Here is a 26,296-nt window from a genome sequence, read left to right as displayed (position 1 = left end):
ACTATGAGGTAGTAATAAATTATAGTTATGAGCTTAAAACTCACAATACACATTTTCATTTCTAAGAATGGAAAAAATCTATAATGTCTAGACATAATAATCCAATGAGTCCCAGTATCTTTTTTTAGTGTTTTAATAACAAAATTGAAGTAAACAATGGTTAGAATATATACCACTGTCTTACAAAATACAAAAGACTGAGTGGCTTAAACAACAGAAATTTCTCAGTTCTGCAGGCAGAAAGTTCATAATCAGTGTGCTAGAATGGTTGGTGTCTTTCCCAGGTTTTGGACAGCCACTATCTCATTGTGTCTTAATAGGGGAAAAAAGAGAAAGAGAGAGAACAATCTTTCTGGTGTCTCTTCTAATAAGGACACTAATCCCATTATGAAGGCTCCACTCTTATGACCTTATTCTCCCTGAATAACTTCCCAAGGCCTCATCGCCAAATATCACCACATAGAAGGTTAGGCTTCCATATACAAACTTTTGGGGACTGCAGATATTTAGTTCACAACATATACCATATTAGCAATCTCTTTTAAAAAACATGTTTTAACAAAGAACAGGATATTTTTAAGAGTCCAGAGAAGTAGTATTCATAATACTCATAGCACTTCACAATGCTTTTAAGGACACCACATCATTTTATATTGAAAATAAAATTCTGTGAGTTTATTAAGGGCTGATAAGTAATTGTGATATTGGCTTCCAAGGAATACTAGGAGAGATGAAAAATCTACCTGTGCCTTACCATTGAAACTTGCTCTGGAAGGTCCTGTGACTTGGCCACCATGCTACTGAGATATGATCCCTGATTTCCTCACTCCTAACTTCATGCTGACTTTGAGGACCCTTATACATTTTTCTAAATTTTATTTAGAACTATTTTTTTTTCCTTTAGTTACTAGTATTTTGAATAGTACTTTTTGGATAATAATAATCTGTCTAAAAATTTCAGGGTTACAGCTTTCTGGTAAGCTACCATGAGTGGGTAGCAAGATTTTCTAACATGTTTCACAAGGATGTTTTCTGCAGCTAGCAGGAAATTCTCATTGTTCTGTTAAAAAGCTTGAAAAAAGGGAGGCAAAAATGTGAAAACCTAAATGTCACGTATTTTTTCTACTTCTTGTTTCAGTATCTCTCCAGAATTTTCAGATTTGTATATTTCTCCCAATATTCAGAACTTCAAATTAAACAATGAACATTTCACTAGAAATCTAATCTACTTTAATTCACAGGGTGCCTGAAAAGAGCACTAATTTTGAAGTCAAAGAACATTTGGTTTCGTATCTGATTCCATATTTTAAGGGATGTGTAACATAGGCCAATTTAATTGTTTTTCCACTGAAAACTTTGAAAAGAAAGTTTACTCAAATATGTGCTATGTAGAATTGAGGCAAAGGTTAAATGGATTTAATGACATATCTCATTGAATAGTAATTATATGGTAGAAAAGGTAATTAGTTAATAACATTACAAAAATTTTAGTACAAGCTTCTCTCTTTTGTATGACATTGCTTTGGGGCCAGTATATTGCTTTCAGTTTTTGAAGAGTTAAGATTAAGAAATTTGGAGTCACAACCTAAAAAACATTATCACAGGTAAGTTGGTGGTGAATAGTCAGTATATTTGAAATATTCATTATACATATATTGTTATGAATAAAAACAGAAAAGAAGGCTAGTGTTAATGTGAACATCTACTCTAATGAGGTCTTAAGCCTTTTAAAAAATTATAATTTCTAGCCTATGCTGCATAATGATTAATGGATATGTTGAATGATCACTCCAGTAGTTTTACCCATAAATTTACAATTTCACTTGGATGAAATCTACAGCTATCTTCAATCGGTGTCTCAGGGTCAGAAAGGAAACATAGGCCTGTCATTATTATATGCCAGAGAACAACTAGGTTAAAGGCATGGCAACATGAGGTATATCAAGAGTTTTTGAGATTAGGAATTTATCTGGAGTGATATTTTTATATTATTATTTTACACCAACATATATGAAGTGATAGTACAGTGGCACCAACAGATAAACGTATCTGCATGTTTTCTTATTTAAGTACTACTTATGAGTAATGCCACCAATATTTAATGTCTGCTCTGGTCACAGATTTAAGTCTGACAGAGGCTCTTTGAAACATAAAAAGATTCTCTTTAAGATGGAGTTCAGTTCCTCAGCTTTCAAACATTGATGTTTTTACATCTCAGCTCTAGAACTTAGAAGTATACTGTGCTTCAAAAATAGGCTGGAGGGGTGAATTGTGAAATGTGTTCAACTTGAAGTTGATCAAAGTGAGCCTAACATACAGCTGGATGGTAATTAATTTGGAAGCGGTGGAATGGGATGAAGCTTTCAGATCTATGTGTAACTTATGAATTTTATCCACATCCTTCCAAGCCTGTTTATAAGCAAGTGAATAAAGAAATTAATGTAATTATGTCAGGATGTTTTTCCCTGCTGATTTTGACTTGCTGTGCATTTAAAGTAAAAATTATTAATTGAAGAAGCCTAGTGGCTAATGTTATGCATAAAAATAGATTTATTTCTCATATCACTCTCTCTGTATATTTATTCCCTGGCATTTAAAAGAAAATATATTCTGGAAAAATTAAAGACATTTTGTTTTAAAAATATTTTATGACTACTGGAGAGAATGAAATGATTCTTAACAATTTCTTCATAGATTTTAAATTTTATTTATTAAGTTATGTTGCAACTGAAAGATTGATCCTATATATAATTTTTAAGAGATTTAACATGTTGAAGATGAGGATTTTGACATGTAAAGTATAATCAGTATCAAAATTTCACATAACAAAATGTAGGAAAGACAGCAAAGAAGTAATGAAAATAGCATTTTTTAATGTGTAAATTAAGGTAGAAATACCAAGCATGAACTAAATTACTACATTTTACTGTACTTAGTTACTGATGTTTTATATTTTGGTGCATATCTTCCTATTACTTATTTTGTTAAATTTCTTTGTTCTGTTTCTCTCTCATTTATCTTTCTTTATTTATAAGTCTCACGTCATACTACATTTAAGTTTCTATATATTTTATTTAAATATATCTTGTAAACATATTTCTGTGCTAATGCATTACTTGTGAAATATGTGGTTTTATCCAAAAAGATATATATCATTACATTTATTTATCTTTGTGCAAAGTGTAGAGAACATTGTGCAAATTGCAGAAAAAAGTTTTTTAAAAAATTGTTCAAATTGTTGTTTAGATCCTCAGGACCAATTTCTACATTTAAAATGGCTAAATCAAGGCATGAATATAATGTCCTTAAAAACTGTAGGCTTGTTTGCGTTTCATCCACAGTCTGCAAGAATTTTCATTTTACTACATTGTTGTAAATACTGAACATTTATTTTAAGCTTTAACAATTTGATGACATAAAAATAGTATAATTTTATTTTAGCATTTTTAGTAAGACAGAGGACAAAATACTTTTCGTAAGTTTTACTCTTGTTCAGAATTGCATTTTAATGTAATTTGCTTATCATTCTATTATGCATTTTAAAGGCTATATCTTTGATTGACAGCAATATAAACATATAATTTACAAGTTCTACGAAGAACTTCAGAGAATTAGCCATTAGGCTGGAAATACTTTTATCTAATTCATTTGTGTGGAACCAGTGGGATATATGCAGTGTGTGTGTGTGTGTGTGTGTGTGTGTAAGATAAAAATGAATAGTTTTAAAGTATACTTTCACATTATAGAAAGTAGTCTTCTCTCTCCCACTTCGCAGAAACAAATATTGAAGGTATTCATCAAATTCCTCTTCCTGAGATTTTTCTTCTGCCTTTGGTAGTTGCATTTTCTAAAGTTCCGATTCTGAAGTGCTTTCTTATCACAGTTTTTATTTACTTAATATTCTGATTTCTATGGAGAAAAAGGTAGTTTATTATTTTTCTTGGAGGTCTCTCCTGCAGATAATAATCTGAATTTTATATGTGATGAATCTTCACAGTCTTTTTTTAGTTTTTTTTTCTTCCATTCCTATAATGCTCATGGACTCAGGAATGCTTTCCTACAAAAGCAGTAAGAACAGAGCAATTTGCTCCTGTATTAAAAAGAAATGGAATTTGGGTGCCCATGATGTCCAGAGTTACCTAGGCCTCCTCAATAGTAATGATGATGTTCCTGGACAGGGGTGGTGAGGAAAACTCCAGGTCTCTTCAAACTTCATCTAATTTCTTCTTTTGTACTTCTAGAGTTTTGACTGACTGAACCTCTCAGTGGGAGTGGGGACAGTCAATTCTCTAGCGTAAGGGGTTGTGACTGGTGCCTTTGCATTGATGGCAGGGGCCTGGTGGAGACTTAGTATAGTCCTTTGCCTAGTGCCCGGTTTTCTTGCAATTGAACCAAGAGCCTTTGCTGGAAATTATCTTTATGGCCCTCTGACTTTCCCTTGGATGGTCTTTGGGCATTCAGGGCATCAGCAATGATAGCTGCCGTAATTTTGGCTTGCCATTTTTCTTCATTCTGTTCTCTTTTTTCTCCCCCCAGGTCACAATTGTTACACACCATAAAGGCAGTATCAAGAAGCTGTTTTTGAAGTATCATAATCTACTGCCCATCTGTAGCTTTCGGAGCTGATGTCTAATGTCTATGGTGGATTGGCAAATAAAATGCTGTGCCATTAATATTTTGTCTTTGGAAGAGGAAGTGTCCAGTTTGGGGTGTATGTGTGTGTGTGTGTGTGTGTGTATGTATTCGAGATGGAGTCTTGCTCTGTCACCCAGAATGGAGTGCAGTGGTGCAATCTCAGCTCACTGCTACCTCTGCCTCCTAGGTTCAAGCGATTCTTCAGCCTCAGTCCCCTGAGTCACTGGGATTACAGGATCCTGTCACCGTGCCCAGCTAATTTCTGCGTTCTTAGGAGAGACAGGGTTTCATCATGTTGGCCAGGCTGGTCTTGAACTCCTGACCCTGGGAGGAGTGCCTCGATCTCCCAAAGTGCTAGGATTACAGGTGTGAGCCACCCACCTGGCCCAGATTAGTATATTTTTTAAAGGCTTCCTCCAACCTGCCATAAAACATGGTTGGATTTTCCTCCTTGACTTGTGTAACCTTCCTTACTTTATTACAATTTACTGCCTTAGTTATTCCCTTTTTCATTTCTCCAAGGAGAGTCTCAAAAAATTAAGCCCAGTTCGTTGTTCATTCCCATCGAGGTGTCAGAGTCCCAATTAGGATCAGTAGCAGGGACTGCATCTGGGCCTAGGTGATTGCCCTGAGGGTTTCGGGCAAGTAAGTCATCTGCTCAAAGTTTCATTCCTTTTCCAAGGTGGGGGAGGGTGCGACAGTTTGCTAGAGTGAATTGAACATCTCTCCATGAGAGATTCAAGGCTAAGGTCAAAGTTTGGAACTCATCTACAAATTTCCTGGGGTTCTCGGCACACCTTACTGGCTTTTCTTTACACTGTTGTATGTCAGGTATAGAGAAGAGGGCCTGCACTCAGACTGGCCCCTCAGCTCCTGCTAATTTCCTAAGGGATAGCAAGGCTAAAGGGGGACTTGAATAATGTGTTTCCCTGTAATGTGAGAGGAACTTAAGAGGCTTCTTGGTTTTTGCCCTTGGGTATGAGCCTCAGGAACACTTGGCAAAGGGTTATGTGGGGATGGTTGCTGTTCCTCCTGAGAGACACACAGCCCTTGTAAAATGAGGTCATCTACAACATCTAGTTCTGACTTCGGACTTTCATTTGGGGGACTTTCATTTCTGGGAGTTTTGCAGATTGTTGGATTTTGGAATAGGATAATGAAGGCCTGTATATATGGGATTTCTGATAATTTACCCTGCCTTTTGGAAAATAGGTCAAATTGCACGATAGTATTATAATTAAGGTTACTGTTGCCCACCCATTGTTTGTGACTGTTCAACTGATATTGGGGTAATACGGTATTGCAGTAAAACATCATTTTTTTTTTCTTTTTATTGTCAGGGTCAAATGGATACCAGTGGTTCAGGATGAAGCCACATAGGGAATAAGGTGGAATGGATAGTTGCCCATAATAGTCTGGAAGAGAGAAGAGGATTTTGAAAAATGGAGGGCTTATTAGATTGCCCAAATTGTTACCTGGGGCATCCCTCTGGAAAAACTCTGGGTCTTGTCTGCGGTCTCTAGGGGCATCCTGGGTCCCATCTTAATTTGTCAGACATCTTTGACCTTAGATGGGTGCCAGCACTACTTTGGAATGGTTCTTCCACCACTGTTGACCCATTAAGAGCTTTCCTTCTTGTCTTTGATGAAGGCCTTGACTGCTAGCATCCTTGTAGTTTGGTAAGGTCATGCTTTCCCTTTTAACTTTATCCAATATGTTCACATGCAGGATCTCTTTTACAATTAATTTTCCACAACTGACAACTTGTTCAAGTCTTTGGATTTTTTCTCATCTTACTTAAAACAATTCTTTAACCCTTTAAACTTAGGCAAGATAAATGTGATCCAAAAAAGCCAACTGCATGCTTCTTTTTAAGATTGTTGCTTTGTATGGTGCAAGTTTTGGAAACTTCTGCCACCAGCTTGTTATCAACCCAAGGATGAAACATTTAGCCTAGAGTAAGGTCGATCAAGGAAAATAAAGCCAGAATGTGAACTGTATTCAACCCAAGGCACCTTCTACCTGTTTAATTTCTTGCCATATGAAGTACAAAGTTTCCCTATGTTTATGTTAGAATCAAGGACTTTTCTATTTTTGAATCCGAACACTTCTTAACTAATAAACTATTTTGTTTACATTTTTTATTTTGCAATCTGATACTATATAAACTCTTTTATTAGTTCTAAGACATTTAAATTTCTTACAGTTTTAAGCATGTCATCTGAAAATAATTATAAGCTCCAACATGTAATGAGCTTTGAAGTCATTACTCCATTCCTTGCAGCAAGAAAAAAGGTTAAAAAAACTAAAATCAACGGCTATTTTTGAACTCAACAGAGCAGAGTTTGCAGAGCAATCTAGCACCCTGAAGTGTGAGAGGACAGATAAATTTAGATAAACACATTGTAGATCTACTGACCTGGAACTGAAGATGCTGGATTCAGAAATACATAAGTAGTAATTTTGACAAATTCCTGGAGGCTAAATTAGCTAGTGTTAGAGTGAGACAGAATATTTAAAAACAAATGGTTTATGTAAGCAGAGAGATGGAAACTCTAAGAAAGAAGCAAAATGAAGTGCTAGAAGTCAAAACGCTGTAGCAGAAATAAAAGACATCATTGATGGGATCATCAAAAGACTAGTACAGCCCAGAAAAGAATCAGTGAGCTTAAATAAATTTCCAAAATGTAAATGCAAGAGAAAATAATAATAACAATATTAAAACAGAACATAGTATTCATGATCTGTGGGATAATTATAAAAAGTAACATATCTTAATTGGCAAAAGAGAAAAGAAATAAAGGACAGAATAAAATAATTATTTGAAGTAATAATGGCTGAGAACATTCCAAAACTGACAGACACCAAAAAACGAAAAACAAAGCCAAGGAAAAACAAAACAAAACAAAACAAAAAAACAAACCTACTTACAGGAAGCTTAGAGAACATTTAGCAGAATAATAAAAAATTACACTTAGACGTATTATATTCAAACTGAAAAAAGCAAATAGAAAGAGAAATATCTTCAAAGGAGCTAGGAAATAAATATACCTTACCCATAGTGGAACAAAGATACAATTATATCAGACTTCTTCTCATAAACTAGGCAGGCAAGAAGAATGGAATGGACCACAGAAAGTGTTGAAAGAAAAAAAAAATGTAGTATTCTTGAATCCAGCAAAATTACTTTTCAAAAGTGAAGGAGAAATAAAGACTTTGTTAGACAAACAAGAACTGAGGGAAATCATCACCAGCAGACATTATTGCCTCGCAATAACTATTAAAAGAAGGTACTTGGGAGAAAATAAATGATATAGATCAGAAACTTGGATATAAATTTAAAAAGAAAGAGTTTTGGAGAAGGGATAGACGAAGGTAAAATGAAATCTTTCATTTTTTAATTCTTAATGTAAAAGAGAACTTTTTAAGATAATAACAGTATATTGGGTGATTATGGCACATTAATAAGTGAAATCAATGACAGCAATGTCACGAGATAAAAGACAGAAATTGAGAATACTCAGTTATAAGATACCTGTACTATGTACACATGAAGTGATATAGTGTTATTAAGGTAAACTTGATTAGTTAAAAATGCATTGTCGCAAACTGTAGCTCAACATTCATTTGTTTTAAGATACGTATAGTTAATATGTTACGAGAGAAGATAAAATATAATCAAAATATTCTTAATTAAAATTAGAGAATTCAGAAAAAGAGAAGAAAAAACAGTATAATAGAAAACAGTTGCAAACATGATAATAATCCAACTATATCACCAATTGTTTTAAATATTTAAATATGAATGATCAAATTGTACCAAGTAAAAGAGACTGTTAGACTGGATTTAAAAACAAACAAACAAATATCACACACACACAAAACATCACAAAGACCCAATATTATGTTGTCTGCAAGAAACCCATTTTAAGAATAGACTCAGACTGGCTGAAAGTAAAGTGGCAATATACCATACTAGGACAAATCAAAAGACAACTAGAATAGCTCTATTAATTTAGAAAACAAAATGACTTCAGAGGACTGAAAATTATCAGAAACAAAGAGGGGTTAGTGCTCTCAAAGACATAGCAATTATTAATGACTACGCACCTAACAACATACCATTAGAAATCACGCCACTGCACTCCAACCTGGGCAACAGAGCAAGACTTTGTCTCAGAAAAAGCAAAAAAAAAAAAAAAAAGGAAATGAAAACAAAAGAAAAAATAGCAACAATTACTTATTATAAAAGATTCCTTGAATTCAATATAAGAATACAAAATCTTGAAAAATTGTCGATATTCTATTAGCAGTCGTAATGCAGCAAAATAAAATTTAGACTTGACTATGGTTAATAACTAATATTTTATGTATCAATCGGCATCAATATGCATCCAAATGTCTTGATACTTTTAGTTCAGTAGGCAAGGAACTCCCCAATTATTTGAAATCATTTGAAAAATTTCATAACATAAAATACATGAGGGATTGAATGGAAGTTTTTGCATTTACATATCAATATTCATCAATGTGTCACTATGGAGTACTTATTAAACAAATGCTATTTGGCTTGATGGAATAGATGTTAATATTAACAAAGGGATGACTTGGACTGGAAAGGCAGGAATGGAAAAAGAGAGATAAAAAGCCTTGCATTTTGAATACAGGGGACTAAAGTAGAAGGATGTGGCCTCAAACTCTCTTGAGTACAACTGACTTGGACATATTTAAGCCTCTTAGGACAAGATTTGAGTAATTTTTCGACCTTGATGGGATGACAGTGCAGAGTAAAAGTTTACTTTCTTCATCAGCATAGAATAGTTATTCAAAAAAATAATTTATTTTAAAGAGATGAGGTCTTTTACTGTCAATCAGCCTGGAGTGCAGTGGTGTGATCATGACCCACTGCAGTCCTAAACTCCTGGGCTCAAGCAATCGTCCCACCTCGGCCACCTGAGTAGCTAAAACTATAAGCATGTGCCACTATGCGTGGCTAATTTTTTGAAAAATTTTCTGTAAAGTTGGGGTCTCGTTATGCTACCCAGGCTGGTCTCAAACTCCTGGAGTAAAGCGATCTTCTCACCTTGGCATCTCAAAGCACTAGGATTACAGGCATGAGCCATCATACGCTGCCAGTAATTATTCTTTAAGTCAATCAGTGGTGAACATAAACCCCATTGCTATAATGAGATGTGTTCATATATTTTTTTATGAATACAATGGGAATAAACCTTAGCTTCTAAGAAAAAGAGAGAAAATTACATATTTTCCAAACAAAAATTGCTTCCCCCAGCTGGTTTCCACATCTATATTGGAACAAAGATGCATTCTATCAAATATTTTTGTTTGGGAGATACTATTATCTCTATTTGATATTTTAAGATTATTACAGAAACTTTTATCACTAATTTTCCTGAAAGATACAAGGGAAATACACTTTTCAGAGGTTTCGTGTGTTCAGCAATATGAAAGTAACAAATATATTTTAAATTATTTTATTAAAGCTTTATTATAATACAAAGCTTATTATTATACAAGCTTATTATAAGCCTTACTATATTATAATATTACAGATTTTTAAATTTATACTTATACAAATAAAGCTGAGAATAGTGAAATATTACTTTGTATTTAAAAACATATGAACTATAAAATGTTTTAGGGAAATAAAAATTTATTTTGTGTTACCTATTTTGGTTTAATAAAATGAAATAATTTTGAATGTATGTACTGATGCAATCATATTAGAAATTTTAAAAATAAAATCTGAATTTTAATGAATGTTAATATTAATTATATCTTATCACCCACTAAATTTTGGTTGATGAACTGAAAGGATATATTTAAATATTTTCTTTCTTGAAGGATTAGAAAGAATGCAATTGTTGACATTAAATCAGAGGCAAATTTAATATCTTAAAATATATTTTCTAGAGTGGAAGAGTCAGAAATTTGTATTCATGATTACATATAAGATTTCTAAAAAAGTAATACACAAAATGTTTTCCCCAGGACAGATACATATTCCTTGAGAATTACAAGTATTAAGAGAATTACAATAATTACAAGAATTGTGGGTATTACAATTATCCCACACAAACTTCTTACTATTTTGTTAACTGTGGCTTTAATTTGAAATATATATTTTTCTAATTTTACTATTACAAAATAGCTATTAAATTTATTTTTGAGAGATGAACATTCACTGAAATTATGAGACATTTTGTGTATAAATTGCATACAGTTAATCACCTGCAATCTAGTCTGTAATTAAAAGACAATTATGAAACATTTCTTAGTGCTAATTTTAACTTTTAAGTACAATCACCAACTTTAGAAAAGAGCAAATGTAAGAAATCAGGAAATGTCTTTTCATTTTTCTGGTTATCAGAATTTTTTGCATCATTACTGTGAAAATAATAGTGATTTTAAAAGATACTCGTTATTCTTGTTATAATAAAAATTCAGATAACATTCACAAGTACCAAATAAGCATGATTTAAATAGACATAATATAATTCAGGATGAAGCTAAATTTAAATGGTAAAGAGATGAATGATTTAAGTATCTCCCAAATATGTCTCTTAGATTACCTTGTGTGACAAGAAAAGAGAAAAAGAAAGACAAAGAGAGAGGAAACCCCACACTTGCAAACAGAGATTAAAATACTTTATTTTAGAATTGTTTGAAGCTTTATTAAGTTTTCCAGATAAAAGTTTACTGAAGAATCTTTGAAATACTACATAAGAGCTTAGGAAAATAAGATGACTATAGTGATAAATAAATGCAATAAATGTAATAATGAACAATTGAAAGGAAGAACATATATAAAGAGAATGTAAGAAAACAAAACACAGTTGTTTGAGATATGAGAAAAACAAGCACATAAATAAACAAAAGAAGTAAAGTTCTTGGGTTTACTTGTTCTAGGATCCAGAACAAGAGAAGGTTTTTACAAAGAGCATATGGTGAAACTATGAAAAAAACTTGGAAAAGGATGAACAAGGCAACTGATTTCATATTTTGGGGATAATGGATGTTTTTAAAAATATGTAGATTTCAATAGTTGTGGGGTTAAGGGTAGAAAGCAGAATGAAGAAACTGAAGAAACGGAAATGCTGATTATTCCTAAAGGATTGGCAATAAAATAAGAGGATACATTTAAAGAAAATTATGGCTGAATTAGGAGAGTTTGAACACATATATAAACATAAATAAATAAATAAATACCAAAAGGAGTAAAAAACAAAATGAATACTGAAGATCTAACAGAGAAAAGCCATTGTGTAAGACACAAGGGTGGGTGAGACACAAGGGTGGATGAGAACTAAGAGGACAGTACCACTTTCTCCCAAAAAAAAAAAAAAAAAAAAAGAGGAAAGTAGTAGAGAATTTACAGTGTACTTGTAAATGGAGAACACTCTTTGCAGTAAGAATGGAAACATTCTCATGAAGCTAAAGTAGTAGAAAAACATCTTGCCATGAATTAATGGAAGTCAGAAGAAATTACCTTGTATTTGTCATACTTCTGATCTCTGCATTTTGGGAAAATTGTAATATGCTGGAGGAGATAATAGTGGATTGATTTAACTTAAGAATACTGATGCATACAAGCTAGGGATTCCAGCATTTACTTTTACTCGACATTTTATATAATGACTCCAGTTGCAACTAAAATGCCACTATACTGCAACTATTTGGTGGCCTCCCACAATCTCCTTTACCTGATTGGGATACTCATTCTCTAGTTGTGAGGGTTGCCTTCTAATGACCTCCTTCTCTAGAGAATTGTTCTTAGCCAATGGGAGACCCCTTCCCCAGAAGGTTGTATCCCACCCACCAGAGAGGGAGCACCCCATAACTAACCATCTCAGTATACAAAAGGGTGGCATCTTTACCTCAGGGGAAAGGGGCGGCTGCAACTCTGTAGTGCAACTTATGCTTCAGATCTCTCTATAGGACCAAGTTGAAGTTAATTTATTCAACTGGGACTACATCCATGCTTAGTTCTCTTTAACTACTTTATTTGGCTTTTTCAATTTTTGTTTCTCCCTGTCTCTGTGATGAGGGCTCCTTAAGCAAATAAGTTTTACAAGAATTCTTGCCTCAATAGAAAACTCTAATTGAGTCTAGGCACGGTGATTCATGCCTGTAATCCCAGCACTTTGGGAGGCTGAGACTGGTGGATCACCAGAGGTCAGGAGTTTAAGACCAACCTGGTCAACGTGGTAAAACCCCATCTCTACTAAAAGTACAAAAATTAGCCAGGTGCAGTGGCGGATGCCTGTAGTCCCAGCTATTCAGGAGACTGAGGCCGGAGAATTGCTTGAACCTGGGAGGCGAAAGTTGCAATGAGCCCAGATGGTGTCATTGCACTCCAGCCTGGGCAACAGAACAAGATTCTGTCTAAAAAAAAAAGATCCTAATTATAAATGCTTCAGGTGACTCATGCAAATAAAATTTGTAACGTTAATTCAATCTGTGTTGTATTCTGATTTTGAACAAGTGACATAACTTATCTATATCTGCTTTCATTGTTAAGAAAGAAGCTAATTAGTTTTATTTTCAAACATACACCAAATGCAGAGGAATTTATCAATTTGGTGTTTGAAATAGTAAAATATCCATAATCACCAATGTAATTTAAGCAGATAAGCATATAAATACCAATGAAAGCACCTGAAGAATCTATTCTTTGGTTCATCATACATCTGCTCCAAGAATTCTTTTGCACATCAAATTGTACTACCCCAAATTTCCTTTTAGAATTCAGTCTTCCTATATCTTTAGAAATCTCTCTATAGTTAAAGAAAATGCTTATGAAAAGTAGATTTGAATGATAATGATGTTTTGTAATCCCATGGTTCATTATAAACAATGACTTTACAACTATTGCCTTTTTTCTTTGAAAGGTGAGGATATTAGTAATCTCATACTTCTTTCTATATACGCTCTTTATCAGCTTCTGATCTTTGAAAACTATAGTGTAATTTGTGTATTATAAATCTATTATATTCAATTAGATTTTCTAACTTTAATTCTAATCTTTATCACTGTTCTCATATTTAAGTGAACCCAAATCTTACATTTTTGTTTTTCTTTTTCACATATCTCATTCCTGAGACCTTTGCCTTTGTCCTCTCCGTAACTGATTGGATAACTATTGTTAACCAATTTTCTTCAAGAAGCACTTGTAGGTATCATCTATCCTAAATTTGTACATATTCAAAGATAATTGGCTATTTGATTCATGTTTTAGTAACATATCTACTTGTATGGCAAAATTTGTTGAAATATACCAAACCTACAGCAATGTGAAAATTTGAAAATTATAGCTTTATGGCTTAATGAATTTGCACAATTTGAGCACTTCTATATAATTGTTATCCATATGAAAAAAAAGATCTTTAGCAATCCAGAAGCCCCTCGTATACCCTACAGTCAATAACCATTAACTTTTTTTCTGAAGATAAACATAATCTTGATTTAAAATGTTATAGATTAGTTTTGCTTATTTTCAAATATTTTAAAATAAGCAATTTTTATGGAATCTTATGGCAGGTAATTTTGTGTCTATTTTGTTCTCAATTTTATGTTTGTGAGATCTTCCTATCCCGTTACATACAGCAAATTTATTATTTTTCTTTGCTCTACAGTGTTCCATTGCACAAATATAATTTAGTTAGTCATGCAACTTTGACTTTGTATTGTTACGAGTTTGAGCTATTATGAACTGTGCAGTCAGAAATATTTTTGTATGTCTTTTAGCGAACATGTAAGAGAAATGTTTCCATTGAGCAAGAGAAATGTTTGGTCATAGAGTATATCTAACATCCAGCTTTAGTTGATACGACTAAACAGTTTTCAAAATGGTTAAACCAATTTACTCTTATTTACATTGTATCTGAATTCAAAATGTAAAGTCTTTTTATTTTAGCAATTTTTGCCAGAGTACAATGATGTTTAATTCTGTTTTTCATTTGTATTTCCCTGATGTCTAATAAAATTTAGAAATCTTTTATATTATTTATCACATATCTTCCATTAAGTGCTTAATCTTTAGTAGTACTTTCCTCATTTTTAATTTTTTTTGTAATGACTTGTAGGAATTTATTTCTATAAAATCTGGATATGTTGTTCTTTAGAAAAATGTACTGCAAATATCTTTTCCCACTGTCTATTTTGTGCTTTAACTCTCTTAGTGATAAAATTTGTTGAGAAAGGCTTAGTCTTAAAATTCAGTTTAACAATTATTTTGTCAATTGTTTAAACAATTCATATCCTGTTTTAGACACTTTTATCTCCTTTATTATAATGAAGGTATTATATATCCTAGAAGATTTCATTTTACCTCCCACATTTAGAACCCTCATCTCTTTGGAAATAACATGTATCATGTTAGGTGTAAACCAACATTTTTTTCCTTCATAGGAGAAAGATAATTCTCCTAAAATTAGTTATTGAATAGGCCAGTATTTCCATAATTCTGTGAAGTTCTATATTTTGTTATAAATATTTATATATGTATGCACTACTTGATTTTTATTCCATAACATTGGTTTGTGTTTTATTTTGCACAAATATCCCACTTTCTTCATTATATAAAATATCTGATTTTTATACCCATTAGAGTAAATTCTCCAGCGTTGTTCTTAAGATTGTCTTGGCTGAGCATGGTGGATCATGCCTGTCATCCCAGCACATTGGGAGGCCAAGGTAGGTGGATCATTTAAGGTCAGGAGTTCATGAGCAGCCAGACCAACATGGTGAAACCCCACCTCTACTAAACACACACACACACACACACACACACACACACACACACACAATTGCCAGGCGCAATGGCACTCACCTATAATCTCAGCTACTGGGGAGGCTGAGGCAGGAAAATCTCTTGAACCCAGGAGGCAGAATCTCTCTCTCTCTCTCTCTCTCTCTCTCTCTGTGTGTGTATATACTCACTCTGTGTCTTGGCTATTTTTATACCTTTGTTCATCATTTATATATCTCAGTAATAAGTTGTAGAATTCTTGCTTATACTTTTATAGACATATTTTAGATACTTAATGCCTTTGATGCTATTGTAAATGCAATAACTTAAAATTTTATTTTCTAATTATTTATTGCAAATTTTTTTTTATGATTTCCTCATTATCGTGACTTTCCTTATGTCTGTATGTATGTATGTACTTGTGCAAAATACACAAATGTATATTTTCTACAAATCCAGTAAGGCTGTCTTCAAGTAATTGATTTTGTTTCTTTCACATTAGTCTTATAATTTCGTTTGTATTTTGCCCAAGAATCTACAGTGCATTGTTGAATAAAAGGAGTGATAAAAGACATCCCTGACTTTTTTAAAAAACACAGCAGAAAAGACTTTAGTGTTTTCCTATTAAATAAGTTTGTTTCGAATATTTCTGCATATTTTTGATCATATTTAGGAAGTTCACAACCATTAAAATTTGATAAATAACATATCTGCATTTAATAATATGTTTATTATAATTGAATGTAATTGTAATAAACATTGAACTTGTATTCCTGGAATATTCACAGAATAATTGTGTTTTTTATCCTATATGCATATGTTTTTTATCCTATATTATTGGCTCTATTTTACTACCTTTTTAAGTGGATTATCTCATATTCATGAGACATATTAGTCTTTAATGTTTCCTTGTAGTATCCTTGTTAGGTATTGGTTTTAAATGTAATCTGGATTAATACAATTTGAATAATTATTTTGTCCTTCTGTCAATCTCTGAGAAAACAAATATTTTTAAATATTCCCAGGGAAGCTATCTGAGCATGAAATTAATTTATTAGAATGTAACTAGTTCATGTACTTTTCAGAGACTGTGTATTTGGCAGTTGATTGCAGTGTTTTACACGTGTCAAGTCCAATTCTTAATTTACTTTGTCCAAACTATCTTTGCGTGGATTCTTAGCTTTATTTTTCAGTTTTTGAGAAGGCTTCATTCAAATTTCTAATGTGATGTTGTATTTGTCAATTTCTCCTTTATGTCTGACATGTTTAAAAATAAACATTTAAACTCTATGTCATTAAGTACATAAAAATTAGGATTTTTATTTACATGGTGGATTGGATATTTTATTATTCCAAGATAACTATCTGAAGTAGTGCTCTTGACTCAAAAATCTTCATGTTCTGACATGAATATAAGTTTTCTTTTGTCACTGTTTAAATGGTTTATAATTTCCATGTATTTATTTCCAATCTTTCTGCTTTCTTATATTTAAAATGCATCTCTTCAGTAAGCAACATTTTAAAAAATCAAGTTTTATAACCCTTTTATTATTGTTGTCGTCAACAAGTTTATTCAACTCTAAATGTCAGTCTTAGATTATATTTGTCCCAGCAGTTCTGTGTTCATTTTATTTCTATTTAAAAATATGTTTTTTTTTTTTTTTTTTTTTTGAGACTTAGTCTCACTCTGTCTCCCAGGCTGGAGCACAGTGGCAGGATCTTCACTCACTGCAAGCTCCGCCTCCCAGGTTCACGCCATTCTCCTGCCTCAACCTCCTGTGTAGCTGGGACTACAGGTGCCCATCACCATGTCCAGCTAATTTTTGTATTTTTAGTAGAGACGGGGTTTCACCGTGTTAGCCAGGATGGTCTGGATCTCCTGACCTCGTGATTCAACTGTCTTGGCCTCCCAAAGTGCTGGGATTACAGATGTGAGCCACTGCACCTGGCCTAAAAATATATATTCTAAATGTTTTATCTGTATAAACTTTTAGTTACACATTATTTTACCATTATTTTTGTAAGTAGTCCAGAAATGAAAATGTATACTCTTGACTTATGAAAGCCTAATGTCATTTCTCAGACAGTACAAGAACCTGAAATATTTTATGTGTATTAGTTCTCTGCTTTTGTACAGTTTTGCTATGTATTTTAAAACAATATATATTTCTTAAGTCTCATAAGGATATTGTTTCATCTGGATTTATATATTTTAGTTTTTAATGTTCTTTATTTCTTCCTGCACCACCATGCTCTTTCATTTGCTATCACTTTACAGGCATGAGCCACTGTGCCCAGTCTCATTTGCTATCATTTTCTATTTGACTAACACCACTCTATGAAGTGTTTTATTCTGGGATTTTTATATCAGTCTTTTTTAAAAAAAATATTATTTGGGGCTAAGGATTTTATATTGATTCTTATTGTTTTTACAGAATTATAGAAAAAATTGTATTTTCAAATTTTCTTTTGTAATGTTGGTATTCATTTTTATCTTGCTTATTTAAAAGTAGTACCTACCACCTTCTTTCTGCTTTCTGTATTTCTTCTGTGCCTATAAATGTAGTTTTCTTTGTATTGCTCTCACTTGGAGTTTGTAGTGGTTCTAGAATCTGTGGCACTTTCATCAGGGTGAAAAGTCTACCCTCAGATATTCGCTCCTCTAATATTCTTTCTATCCCATTGTTCTTTCTTCCTTTTCTGGGAATCTCATAAGCTTTTCATTGTTTTCTAAAGATTTTTTCCTATATTTTCCACTTAAATATCTTTTCTTTAAACTGGGAAGTTCTTCTGATCAATCTCTCATTTCCGTTGGGGTATCTAATCAATGAAAATCATCTAATACATTTATTGTGTGTTTTATTTCTAGAATTTCATTTTATCTTTTATTTCATAATTTTTGGTTCTATATTTATACTCTTCATCTTCTTTTGTAAGTTCTTGATATATTAAGCATAGTCATTTAAAACTCCACATCTGATAAAAACAGTGCTTGTATTTCTTGTGATTATACATCTCTGCCTTTTGTCTTTTAATTTTAATTAATTCATACCTTTTTTACTTACTTTAATATTTTTATTAGATCCTGGATTTATGTATAAAAGCTTATGAATAAAATTTTGGGCTCATAATGATATTATTCTCCTCCAGAGAGGATTAACTTTTCTTCTATCAAATACTAAGTGTAAGGAATTGAGCTGCTTTTGTGTAAGTCTTAAGCTTTAATGAGGACTTCCATGTGGTTCACTCTTTAATCATTTGACCTATGGCAGTCTGACTGAGAGCCATTGAAGGCTATCAGTTGGTGGAAGGCCATCAATTCTCTGTTTGTCCCTCCTCCCTTAAACTGCTGAACACTTTGCTTGTTTTCTTGCCTTATCAACTATTGCATTCTGATCAAATTCTGTCTCTATGACATGGTTGTAGAAATAGCAAATGCTTCCAGGAATAAATTAATAAGAAATACCATGTTTCACTCTCTAGACTTTGTTTCTGTCCAATATGTTATTTTAGAATGTACCTTCTGTTCCATTAGTTGGGTTTCTCTTATTCAGGAATACCAGTAATGCTTTGTTAGTTCCTTTTTATCTTGCTTCCTTTTCAACTCATTTCTCTTTACTTGCTTCACTCTGTCTTTTTTTTTTATGTTTTCTTGAGTCACCAGTTCAATTTTCAAAAATGTCCTTTCAATTTCCCAATTTTTTTTTTTATTTTTTTAATTATAATGCTGCAGGTGCAATGGCTCACACTTGTAATCCTAGCACTTTCACAGGCTGAGGCTTTCCTCTATGATAAAATCATATTGTATTTTTTTCTACAGTATTTTTATACATGATTGCTTTTTTCTCCTTGCTACTTGTTTTTACATGTAAAGTATAATCTTTATTTTTTTAGTGGTGTGTTGCAGAAAGTCAGTGACCCCAAATAGAGGGACCAGCTGGAGCCATGGCAAAGAAACACAAATTGTGAAGATTTCATTTTAATATGGACATATATCAGTTCCCAAAATTAATACTTTTATAATTTCTTAGGCCTGTCTTTATTGCAATTTCTGAACATAAATTGTGAAGATTTCATTTTAATATGGACATTTATCAGTTCCCCAAATTAATACTTTTATAATTTTTAATTCCTGTCTTACTTTAATCTCTTAATCCTGTTGTCTTCATAAGCTGAAGATATACGTCATCTCAGGATCACTATTTTACAAATTGATTGTAAAATGTATGTTTGAACAATATGAAATCAGTGCACATTGAAAAACAAAAAAATAGAATAACAGCAATTTTCAGGGAACAAGGGAAGACAACCATAAGGTCTCACTGCCTGCAGGGTTGGGCAAAATAGAGCCATATTTTTCTTCTTGCAGACAGCCTATAAACGGACCTGCAAGTAGGGAAGTTATCACTGAATTCTTTTCCTAGCAAACAATATTAATAATTACGACGCTGGAAAAGGAATGCATTCATTGGGCGAGGTCTATAAATGGCGGCTCTGGGAGTGTCTGTCTTATGCATTTGAGATTAGGACAGAAATTAAGCCCTGGTCTCCTGCTGTACCCTCAGGCTTATTAGGGTGGAGAAGAAACCCCACCCTGGTAAATCTGAGGTCAGATCAGTTCTCTGCTCTCTAACCTTGTTTTCTGTTGTTTAAGATGTTTATCAAGACAATATGTACACAGCTGAACATAGACCCTTATCAGGAGTTTTTGATTTTGCCCTTTGCCTTGTGATCTTTGCTTTGTCCTTTGCCTTGTGATCTTTATTGGCCTCAGAAGCATATGATCTTTGTTCTCCTTTTCGAACTTTGAAGCATGTGATCTTGTGACCTACTCCCTGTTGTTGCACCCCCTCCCCTTTTGAAATCCTTAATAAAACTTGCTGGTGTTGCAGCTCAGGTGGGCATCATGGTGCTACAACTATGTGATGTCTCCCCCAGCAGCCCAGCTGTAAAATTCCTCTCCTTGTACTCTTTCTCTTTATTTCTCAGACCAGCTGACACTTAGGGAAAATAGAAAGAACCCACACTGAAATAATGGGGGTTGGCTCTCCCGATAGTGGTGGGCTGGTAATATCTGATTAAATGAGGCTTCACATTAAATAATACTGTAGATATGGCTTTAACTGAAAAATTGATTATTTTAATTATAAAAGACAAAAGAAGGACAGATTTTTAATGAACCTAAATAAACAACTGTACTTTCATATAAGATAACTAAGTGAAATATTTGTTTATATGATTTGAATATTCTTTGATTCAGGGAGAATTTGACACTGCATAAAAAGGATTGACATCAGTTTACATTGAAAAGTATATTATAGTTTTTGTCAAGCTTTTTAGTATTCACATAACTTTATAATCTTAAATATTTTTTAAAAATCTGAAGAGTTTTTACTTATATGGTATACATTTATCAACATATATTATATTAAATATTAAGTAATAAACCTAATAAACATAAATATTAATGTAAAGAAAACTGTTGCCCCAAACACAAATACAGTAGAAAGAGTAGAACTGTTTTATTAATTTTGAAAATTTGTTTTTATACCTTAATTGAAAACAGTTGAATTTTCCAATCTGCTTTGAATCTCTTGTGATATCACATGTTGTATATAGCTTTTGGAAAACTTTCCTGCACACTATTGAAAGAATGAAAGTGAAAAACTATAAATAACATATTATTATTATGAAAACAGTTTTGACTTTGAAGACATTTTGAAAGTATCTCTAAGACCTCTGAGGGTTCGATAACTTAGAAGAAAAAAAAAATTATAGTAGATGCATCAGAAAACAGATGGATATTGACATTCAAAATAATATAAACCACATTCTAAATAACTAGTAGCTGTCAGCGTAAATTTGCTCACTTAAGTTAGTATCATGTGTACCTAGAAAATAATGTTTGAATGCCTATCTAATCAGAAAGAGAATAAAATGCTATAGCAGAAGAAATTCATCCAACTATATAAAAAGCCAGCCTCTTCAGAGGCCAGTAACCTGTGTGTGTTTAAAAAAAAAAAATCAAGAATATGAAAAAAAAAAAAGTCAACAGAAATTATTCAGTTCAGATTAGAATGTCTGTTATCTGGGGCAATTCACAAATGGTAAAAAAACATATTAATACTCACAGATAATAAAAGATTGATTCTTCAAGATCAATTTTCATTTGAATAAAGAAAAGCCAGAGTCTAGTTTTGCACTAATATAATATTTGTAAGTAAAGGATTCATACTCTTCTTCTAAAAGTGATTTTCATATGAATAAACTCATGAAAACTGATCAAACATTGCCAAAATTGGAACACATTTGATAACTTAGTTTCAGAATAAAATATTAGAAATGAAGACAAATAAAATTTATTTACCTCAATTCCCATACACACTGAAGTTTTGTCTTTCACTGTGTTCTTTTATAGTCTAGAATATATAGGAACTTTAGAATATTACTACTATCATTTTTGAAAATCAAAAAATCACCTCACAGTTTTGCATACACAGTTGTATTTCTCTTTTAATACCAATCCTGCTGTAGTTGCAACTACCCATAGTAATTATAATTTTAACCAAAGTAAATTTATTCTATTTCATAAAGAAAATGCAGAAGTAGATAAGCAAGTACTGTCTGTCTGATATAATCATTTTGCAGAGTCAGAAAGTTAAAGTTCTAATGCCTCTTGAAAATTACCTAGGGGGGTCAAGAAAATCTGTGCCATCAGATGGTGTTTCCAGGTAATTCAATGTAATTGTCTGTGATATTTGAATCTAAAGAGCATCTTCATAGAACTTCCAAAGCTGTTAACATATAACTTTTTAAAAGTTAGAAGGATGACCATTATACAAACAGAATAGACATTTGTCAAATTTAATTTATCGTATTCATCAGTGACAGAATCAGTAAGTTATTAAATTTATGTCAAAAGATAATTCAATGAATAGAGATTTATTTAATCAAAGAATTCACAAAAACTTGATAATAGTAAAAATTTTAAATGTCTGATAACCCTTAAAATTGAAATCCTAAAATCTTCTATCTTATCCTTCCTACCTGACAAAAACCTATAAGCTAACATTTAATTTCACAGTTTCAGGGCCCTAATAAAATAATAAATAGGAAAACACAGGAAAATGCAGGTGCACCTTCCTAGGTAATTAAATAATTCTTCAGTGAGCCTGTTAAACAATGACATTGAAAGGACATGCAGCTATACTCCTGCTTTACTTTCAACTTATGAATGTTTTTTTCTTAAGAAAAGTAATGGTAGAAATATTTGACACATATAAAAGGCTTAAACAAGGTCGCTCAAAGATAGAAAGTAATTCATTGCCACTTTTACAACTCGATGTCACTCTTGCCAAGTCAGGTGGAGGAAACTGTAATATACCTAGTGTCAGCTTTTTTATTTTAAAAATTAGCAAGTAGTATTATTAAATGGTAAGTATTAAAAGTATAAGCAAGAACAAATTTGAATCAATAACATATACCTTAAACCTATTCACAGTCAAGCAGGTAGAACAAGATGACTGAGCAGAAGCATCTAACAATCATCCTTCCCGCAGGAATACCAAATTTGACAACTATCTGCACAAAAAGACAACTTCATAAGAACCAAAAATCAGGTAAGCAATCATAGTACCTGGTTTTAATGTTATATCACTGAAAGAAACACAGAAGCGGTAAGGAGAGACAGTCTTGAATCACTGACGCCACCCTCCCCAATCCACTGGCAGTGGCCCTGTGGTGTGGAGAGAGAATCTGCATGCTTAGGGGAGGGAAAGTGCAGTGACTACAGAACTCTACATTAATGTTAGTACTGCCCTGACACAGTGGAAAGCAAAAATGGGCTGAACTCAACTGATGCTCACTTATGGAGGGTGTATTAGACCAGTTCCAGAAAAAGGGAAGTCACCCTTCCCAGTGGTTGGAACATGAGTTTCTGAAAGCCTTGCCACCATGACCTAAAGTGTTCCAGGGTCGTAAATAAACCTGAAAGACATTCTAGGCCAGAAGGACTGCAACTACTGTGCTAGTCTTAGAGCTAAGTCCCAGGACTGGCAGCATTCACCAGAAGCTGAGTGAAAAGCATTTGGGCCTTCAGGGAACATTGGTGGTAGTCTGGCAGTACTTCCTAGGGAGCTGTGGTGGTCATGGGCAAAGGGAGAGGCTTCTCTGCCTACAGAAAGGAGATGGAGAAGTTGCAAAATCATTGTTGTGTGTTTTGTGAACAGCTTAGCTACAATAGAATAGAGCACTATGTAAATTTCTAAGGTTTGCAACTCTAGTCCCTGACTCCTGGATGGAATTTTCGGACTCACCTGGGGCCTGGGGAATTTGCCACCCTGAAAGGAGGGAAACAATTGAGACTGGCTTCACTGTCTACTGATTGTAGAGTGCTAGGGACTTGAGCAAACATAGGTGGTAACCAGGTAATGATCCTTCAGTGAGACCCAGTGCTGTGCTGGCTTCAATTCTGACCAAGTGCACCATCAGTGGTGGTCACAGGGGTGCTTGTGACAACCCACCCATGCTCCAAGAAGCTCAACACAAAGAGAGTGATTTCATTTATATTGGGAGAACATAAGATAGAGAACTAGAGTCTCTATTAGAATCCAGAGAATTCTTCCAGAATTTATTCAAGAGCACCAAGGTGGTAGCTCCATAGATAGAGCCAAAGTTACCAGACTTGGGGTACCCCCAAAGCACATACAGCTTCAATAGCAACACCAAAGCCACTGGGAAGACTTGGATAGCTTCTCAAGAAAGACGGATACAAATAAACCCAGATAGTGAAGATTAAAATAAATTCCTGACTCATCAATCTCTAAATACCAATGAATATTCAGAAGCATCAGGACCATCCAGGAAAACATGACCTCACAAAATGAACTAAGTAGGGCACCAGGGGTCAATCTTCATAACACACAGATGGGATCTTTCAGACAGAGAATTGAAAGAGCATCAGAATCTCTAAATAGCAAATTGATCAAGCAGAAGAAAGAATTAGTAAGCTTGAAGATAGGTTATTTGAAAATACATAGTCAGAAGAGACAAAAGAAAAGAGAATAAAAAATAAAGAAGCATGCCTACAAGAACTAGAAACGACCTCAACAGGGTAAACCTAAGAGTAATTGGCCTTAAAGAGGAGCTAGAGAGAAAAAATAGGAGTAGAAAGTTTATTCAAATAGATAATAACAGAGATATTCCCAAACTTAGTGAAAATATAAATATGCAAGTACAAGAAAGTTATAGAATACTAAGTAGGTTTAACCTGAAGAAGATTACTTCAGGCACTCAATAATCAAATTCTAAAAGGTCAAAGATAAATAAGAAGTTCCTAAAAGCAGCAAGACAATATAAACAAGTAACATACAAATGAAGTCTTAGAAGTTTGCCAGTAGACTTTTCAATGGAAATCTCGAAAGCCAGGAGAGAGTAACAAGAAATATTTAACATACTGAAGGAGAGGAAAAAGAACTCACATTTACCCTACAATAGCATATCCAGTGAAAGCCTTCTTCAGACATGAATGAGATATAGAGAGTTTCCCAGAGAAACAAAAGCTGAGGAATTTCATCAACACCATACCTTGTCTACAAAACATGCAAAAGGGAGTCTTCAATCAGAAATAAAAATATATTAGTGAGTAATAGGAGATCATAGGAAGTTACAAATGTCACTGGTAATAAATAGTAGGTATACAGAAACACATAGAATATTACAACACTGTAATTATGATGTTTAAACTACTCTCATCTTCAGTCAAAAGTCTAAAAGATGAAAAAATAATTACAACAATATTTTAAGACATTTACAGTACAGTATGATATAAATGGAAACAAGAAAAAGTTTCAAAGCCAAGGAATAAACTTCAGGTATTGGGGATTGTATTAGTTTCTGTTTTGCTTGTCTGCTTGTTTCTGTATATGGTGCTAAGTTGCTATCAGTATAAAATAATGATTAATAAGATGTTACTTCCAAGCTTCATGGCAACCTTAAATCAAATACATACAACAAATACACACACACACAAAGCAAGAAATTAAACTGTAGCAGCAGAGAAAATCACCTTCATTAAAAGAGAGGAAAAAAGAGAAGACCATAAAACAACCCGAAAACAACAAAACGACAGGTATATATGCTTATTATAAATCATAACATTGAATGAAAATGGAATGAACTCTCCAATCAAAAGACACAGAATGGCTGAATGGATTAATAAAACCAAGCCCAATGATCTGTTGCCTAAAAGAAACATACTTCACCTATAAAGATACCTATAGAATAAAGAGATGGAAAAGTTAGTTATTCCATGCCAGTGGAAATCAAAGAAGAGAAGAAATGGCTATGATTACATCAGACAAAATAGATTTCAAGACAAAAACTGTAAGAGAAAAATAAGGTTGTTATATAATAATGACAAGATCAATTCAGCAAAAAGGATATAATGATTGCTAACATATATGTACCCAACACAAGAACACTCAGATATATAAAGCCAATATTATTAGAACTTAAGAGGGAGATAGACCTCAATATAGTAATAGTTGGAGATATTAACACCCTACATTCAGCATTGCACTGATCTCCCAGAGAGAAAAACAGCAAAGAATGATTGTACTTAATCTGCACTATAGAGGAGGGTGGAGCAAGATGGCCAAATAGGAACAGCTCCAGTCTCCAACTCCCAGCGCGAAAGACACAGAAGACTGGTGATTTCTGCATTTTCAACTGAGGTACTGGGGTTATCTCACTAGTGAGTGCCAGACAATCGGTGCTGCTCAGCTGTTGCAGCCCGACCAGCGAGAGCTGAAGCAGGGCGAGGCATCGCCTAACCTGGGAAGCGCAAGGGGGAAGGGAATCCCTTTTCCTAACCAGGGGAACTGAGACACA

Source organism: Colobus angolensis, unplaced genomic scaffold, assembly GCF_000951035.1.
Source record: "Colobus angolensis palliatus isolate OR3802 unplaced genomic scaffold, Cang.pa_1.0 Scaffold347, whole genome shotgun sequence".
NCBI classification, from domain to species: domain Eukaryota; kingdom Metazoa; phylum Chordata; class Mammalia; order Primates; family Cercopithecidae; genus Colobus; species Colobus angolensis.
Note: the sequence above shows the minus strand (reverse complement) of the source record.